This window comes from Lolium perenne, chromosome 7 (assembly GCF_019359855.2).
Source record: "Lolium perenne isolate Kyuss_39 chromosome 7, Kyuss_2.0, whole genome shotgun sequence".
Classification (NCBI taxonomy): Eukaryota; Viridiplantae; Streptophyta; class Magnoliopsida; order Poales; family Poaceae; genus Lolium; species Lolium perenne.
This window is the reverse complement of record NC_067250.2, coordinates 21,793,143-21,798,913: the sequence shown is the minus strand read 5'-3', so window position 1 is coordinate 21,798,913 and position 5,771 is coordinate 21,793,143. Positions and strand designations below refer to the sequence as shown.

Here is a 5,771-nt window from a genome sequence, read left to right as displayed (position 1 = left end):
TTCCTTTTTCTTTTTCTATTTATTTAATTCTTGTAATGTGTTGTAATTTCACAATTCAAATCTAAATATTGTAAAGACAATGTATTATGTGTGTGATGATCAATAAAGCTCAAGTTTTCCTTATTGAGCTTAATGTAATTGTTGTATTACTCATATTATTGCTTAATGGTAATTGTTTGTGAAATTATCTCAAATTTGAATTATGTGATGATTATTTAATGTTTGAATTTGAAATTCAAATTCAAATTTGGTTTGAATTCATTCAAACAACTTAACTTATAATTCAATCATGCAACTTAAGATTTTGATGAAATATCACTTCTCTCTTCTCAAAACCCTAATCTAGATAAGTAGGAACCAGTTCATCGCACTCTCGAAACCCTAACCCTGTAAGGTGTCGAGAGAGAAACCTGTTCCCCTTCGATGCAGTTTTGTTTTAAAAACGCGAAATTTCCCCGTAAATTACAATGCCATGCACATCCCTTTCTAAAATCTACCCCTCGATCGTCTCTAAACCTGGGACATTACACCGGGCCACAGGAAAGGGATCCGTCTCCATTATATTATGTCTACCATCGATATGCTCAAGGAGAGGCCACCATGTCACCAGCCACGCCGCGGCAGAATCAGCCATGTCGTTATGCGAGGTGAGAACGCCATATCCAGGCAGGGAGGCGACTGACGTGGACTATTTTGGGTGAAGGGACTACATGATGCCCCATCAGAGTTTGCAGCGACCAGGCTTCGCCCGGCATCGCCCTTTGGCGACATCGGGAGGGGGGGGGGGGTGTCTGCCGGCGGATTAGGGTTCCCTCTTGGTAGCCACATGGGGCAACATGACAGGGAGGGGTAAGAAATCTTCTACATGGGTAGTTCGTTTAAAAATAGGCGACGGAGATAGGTTGCATGTAAATATATACTATAATTAATAAATATTAGAGGAGATGACATGGATCATTGGTTGGATAAAAGAGAAACTATGATAAATGCATGTTAGTGAGGTTTTACTTTATAAGAGACTAGAAAGATACTCCGCGTGTTGTAGTGAGAATATATTGGGAAACTATATTGTATAATAAAAAGGTATAATATAGATGAAATGTCGCGTGTTACCTATAAAAATATGCAGGATGTCAAGATGCTAAATTTAATTTATTTTAAATTGTTGTATATTTGACGGCTGTAAATTTGTGATGCGATGGAGAATATGTGATGTGAATAGCTTCATGTAAAGATACACTATCATTAACAAATGTTAGCCGAAATGATATGGAAATTTGTTAGACTAATTACGTAGATGATGTGGCTGATTTGCATGTTAACATAGTCTAATATTAATTACAGTTAGTGGGGTTTTGCTCTATATAAAACATAGATAGATATACATACATAGATTGGTTTTTCTCAATATTTATGCCGTTTTACTCATTTGATGCACTACATGCACCAACCTAGGAAAAAAAAGATAGACTGAGTTCCTCACTGTTCATCGGCCCAAAAAAATGTCCGGTTATCCTCCTGTGATGCACTACATGTAGCTGCTAATATCTCCATCCGTGACTGTTTTTTGATAAAGGGAATATATTAATATCAGAAGATACCAATTACACCTAGCCTCTGCAACAACGCTCCACCCTAGTGGCAGTACGGATGCACATAGCCAAAAAATAGTAAAGAAAACTAAGAAATAAAAGTCCCGCTACAGCCTTCTAGACCTAGCAACAACAATACAACCACCACCGTGACAACACCTGAAGTACAGACTCTCCAAAAGAGACGTCTCCAAGAAGGGAACAGTGCACCAGCGCCGTCGTCGCCCGACCAAAGGTCTTATGTTTTAACCCTGAAGATAGACCCCACTCTCGAAACAATGCCTCCAACAAGATCATTGCCAGACGCAACCAGTTAAGGCCAGATCTTGGGTTTTCACCCTGAGAGGTAAGACTCTGAACTTCCCCTGTGCTGCCGCCCCCACATGCATACCACTGCTGCAGATCCCTCATCATCACGGAGACTCAAACCTCCATTAGCCAGTCCACCAATCCGGCCTTCATGATATTCCTTCTTCTGACTTCACCATGGACCAAAAATTCACCAGATGTCAACACAGAATAGAGCTTCGCGCCGCTCCCTCCGGAACCAAACGATCGGAATAAAAACATGGGTGCGCACGACCGAATACCACCCGATCCAGCAAACTCCAGGCAAAAGATGCACTGTTCCATTCGCCAGCGGAGCTTTCCGGAACTCATCTCTCCATCTGTGAATTGCATCAACCACATGTAATTTAGTACCTCCGTCCCAATTTATAAGGCTTGCACATATCTCTAGGTTGTTAATTTGGTCAACATAATATGAATTGTACAACACAAAAATTATATCATTAAAAAGTAGAACGTGTAAACTTTCTAATGATATAAGTTTTGGAATATATATCTTATATTATCATGTTCAAATTTACCATCTAGGGATACGCGCAAGCTCTATGAACCGGGAGAGGAGGTATCCTTTGTAGGCATCCACCATTGTTCTGGACCTGGACCCCCCAAGGATAGCTTCATGCATCTATGTTCTTCACGGATCATGCGCATACCAAGGAAAGTATTTTCGAATATAAGTTTGGCTAGATAGAACTACATTTATTACAACATACACCATTGTTCACATATGAACAAACTTGTTTTTGCGGGTACACATATGAACTAACCTTGGAGTGAAACAATGTTTGTGAGATCTTGATCTAGTGATATTCCCTCCAAATTTGTAAATATGTCTCATTTTTAAAGCGGATCACTTTATTGCTAGCATTTTGTGATCATTAAATTGAAGCATTGAAATCTACTACTCCCTCCGGTCCTAAATATAAGCCATATAATTTCTGGCACGGAAATTAAGAAACGCATATTTAGAAAAAATTACACCATGTTTGGCTAGGATTAACCGTAAGTAATTGCCGTGAGATAACAGAGGACTTTGCATAAGATAAGTAAACCTAATCAAATCTCCCAAAATATTGTCCATACAAGTAGGGCAACGCAATAAACCCTATATTCTGAAATTTTTGTCAAAAAACTATATGGCTTATATATAGGAATGGAGGGAGTATTATCAGAAAAAAAATCTAAAGGATTAGGAAATATTAACAACCACATAAACTCCATCAATCCAGACATAATTACGGATGAAAAGGTGAACCTATTACATATTGCATTCATCTTTTTTTCTTCTATTGATTAACTTTTCTCTGAGGTTGATTCAAGGCCACCAATATGTCCAAAGTGTCAGTATAAAAATCCAACACCACCGCAACCTTAGAGAATACCTCCACTGATAAGTATTTCTAATATGAGAAAAAACTTACTAGTGGAGATATTCGGTAAGGCTAGGTGCTTTAGGGCTTATGTGTCCATCTTCAACTGAAAAGAAGTATGTAGCTTAGAATGGGAAGATCTAGAGCAAGTATATAGTTGTTGCATCTTTGATTGAAAGAACTATATATCAGATAAAACATTATGCTAATGAGAACGGAAAATTAGTATCAAACTAAATTACATAACTATCAAGGGCAGCTAGTAGGCATTCCATACATCTTTTTGAATATAGAACTTTAATCCGAGGTATATATACATACTATATCGAAGGCTAGAGGTCAACCCTGCTCAAGTGTGAGTAACATCTCAATACCACCGCAACCTTAGGGAGTACCTCCACTGATAAGTTTTTTCTAACATTAAGGGAAAAAACAAAATATTGAGATATTCACTAAGGTTTCGGTGCTTTGAGGGTTATGTGTACCTCTGCGATGCAGTACGAAGAAGCATCATGTTTTGCGGAATCTCGGTCTTGTTTACTTATCTCGTATTTCCACCACCAAGGAGTTCAGTAAAGGGATGGAATTTGGTGTTAACCGAATCCCCTCTCACTCAATTAAATATTCTTCCAAAACATACACTAATATGATGAAGAGCTTTTAATCTCTGCAAAAATGTGTGAATTTGGAGGGATATACCGGGATTATCATATCAAAAACCGGACAAGTAGACATACTATTTGTGATTTTTCAGGATGAAGGATAATTCCCTCCGATTCCCATAAAAACACTACAAATAAACAAGTCTTCAAAGGGTTGTAAGAATATCAATTTTTTTTCCCGTTGGTTTGTTCAATTTCACAGGACTCTAGTGTTTAAGTTATATTTTTTAGCATTTTTTATGCAGTAGAGTTCAAAACAAACAAAAAAGAGATTCTTTTGTGGAGTATTAATTTTCGATGCACTATACTTTACAAAAAACACATCCACTATGTCGAACCTTGTGAAAAGATTCAGATGCTCGCCTTTCTAATGGTACGAAAAGACAGCACACAAGATTCGGAAAAATAGAAATATCGTGATTTTTTTTTCGATAAAGGGAATATATTAATATCAAGAAGATACCAATTACACCCAGCCTCTGCAACAACGCACCACCCTTTCGATATAAATAGAAATATCGTGATGTTCCAATCTTTCTATTCCTGCCCACGCATTGGAGTCCTGCTGATCAAAGTTAGCTCCCGATCAGTTGATGATCTCATTTGCACTAAGGGTCTTACATAATTTGGCATTTCACGGACGTTAATTACCTGATGGTAAGCAGAGGATATGAGCAGCTCTGGAGACGGGGCAGTTGCGCTAGCTGCGTGGAATGTAGCTTGTGGGCAACTGGCAATGCAGGCGCAGGCACAGGCTACGATGGTGTGTGGTGCTGCTGTTGAACGAGAGGGGCTCTACAGGTGTATATATAAGCGCGCGGCGTCCGGCCGGTTGCGCCGCGCGAGAGGAATCATCCAATCCACCCATCTATCGACGGATCAAACCAGACCTCAGAGCAGCGCTGCCGTGTACGATCGAGCGGCCACTAGGCCTGTCTACGTTCTCGCGCATCTCCGGCAGGGCAACGGATGGCGTCGAATACCAGACATTTGGCAACGCTTTGTTCGATCGCTCCCCGTCTGGATATATACTGCCAACACGTGTAATACCACCCACTAGTTTTTGCTCGCTCGAGTTGCAGTACGGCACCCTTGAAGCAATATGAGCCATCCGTTCCTTATTACTATTGTATGTATGACGACTAACGTTGTTAGTCCACATTTCTAGACAAGTATTCTATAGACTTTCTTTCAGGACAAGTACTAGGAATAGCATCACAAAGATTGCCACAATATATGAGATCGAGGTTAAATTGATGACACTGAACAGATATCTCGGTCTTTATAGCACTTCCATCAATGGTACCAAACTCCTCTAATCCACTCGAGAGGTTAATTTGACATCAACAGTGTGCGGATTGGTGGCTCGACAATGAAAACCCTAAAACCGTCAATCTCTTCTTCGTTTTATTTAAGAGACACAGTACAAACGCAGACGCTCACCTATAAACATACACGCGCACACTCTACCTCTATGAGCACATCCGAATGACTGAGCGGACGGATTGAATCCTGAAATTGATGAAGTTATCACAGACGCATCGCTGTCGACGGGAACATCACCTCCCACTGAATGAATATGTTGCCTTTATGAGATGCGTGGATGTTAAACCCGGGGCTTGAGCTTTGATGAGCTGGGTACAACCATCCAACCTTAGGTTGATTCTCCGTTTATCTCTTCTTCTTTCTTGCCTATCCTTTGGTTCGAGTCTGTTCTATGTTTCCTACTTTACTTAAGTCATTTTGCATCTTATCCTATCTACATCTAGTTCCTCGTTGTTTTGTATCCTTGGGGTCCT

The 5,771-nt window shown here is 39.8% G+C and overlaps 1 long non-coding RNA gene across 4 annotated transcripts; it reads right to left on the bottom strand.

Annotated features, from left to right (window-relative positions):
• Positions 1-1,509: 1,509 nt before the first annotated feature.
• On the bottom strand, positions 1,510-4,875 carry LOC127318129 (uncharacterized). Of its 4 annotated transcripts, none has more exons than XR_007861688.2 (4): positions 4,624-4,873; positions 2,708-4,534; positions 2,462-2,572; positions 1,511-2,260 (listed from the first exon to the last, which is right to left on the bottom strand). It is a non-coding gene; the product is annotated as an uncharacterized lncRNA (long non-coding RNA). The 4 variants fall into 4 exon arrangements; XR_007861685.2 differs by having other exon boundaries at positions 1,513-2,260; positions 2,462-3,416; positions 3,796-4,534; positions 4,624-4,868; XR_007861686.2 differs by having other exon boundaries at positions 1,510-2,260; positions 2,462-4,537; positions 4,624-4,875.
• Between the last annotated feature and the right edge of the window lie 896 nt (positions 4,876-5,771).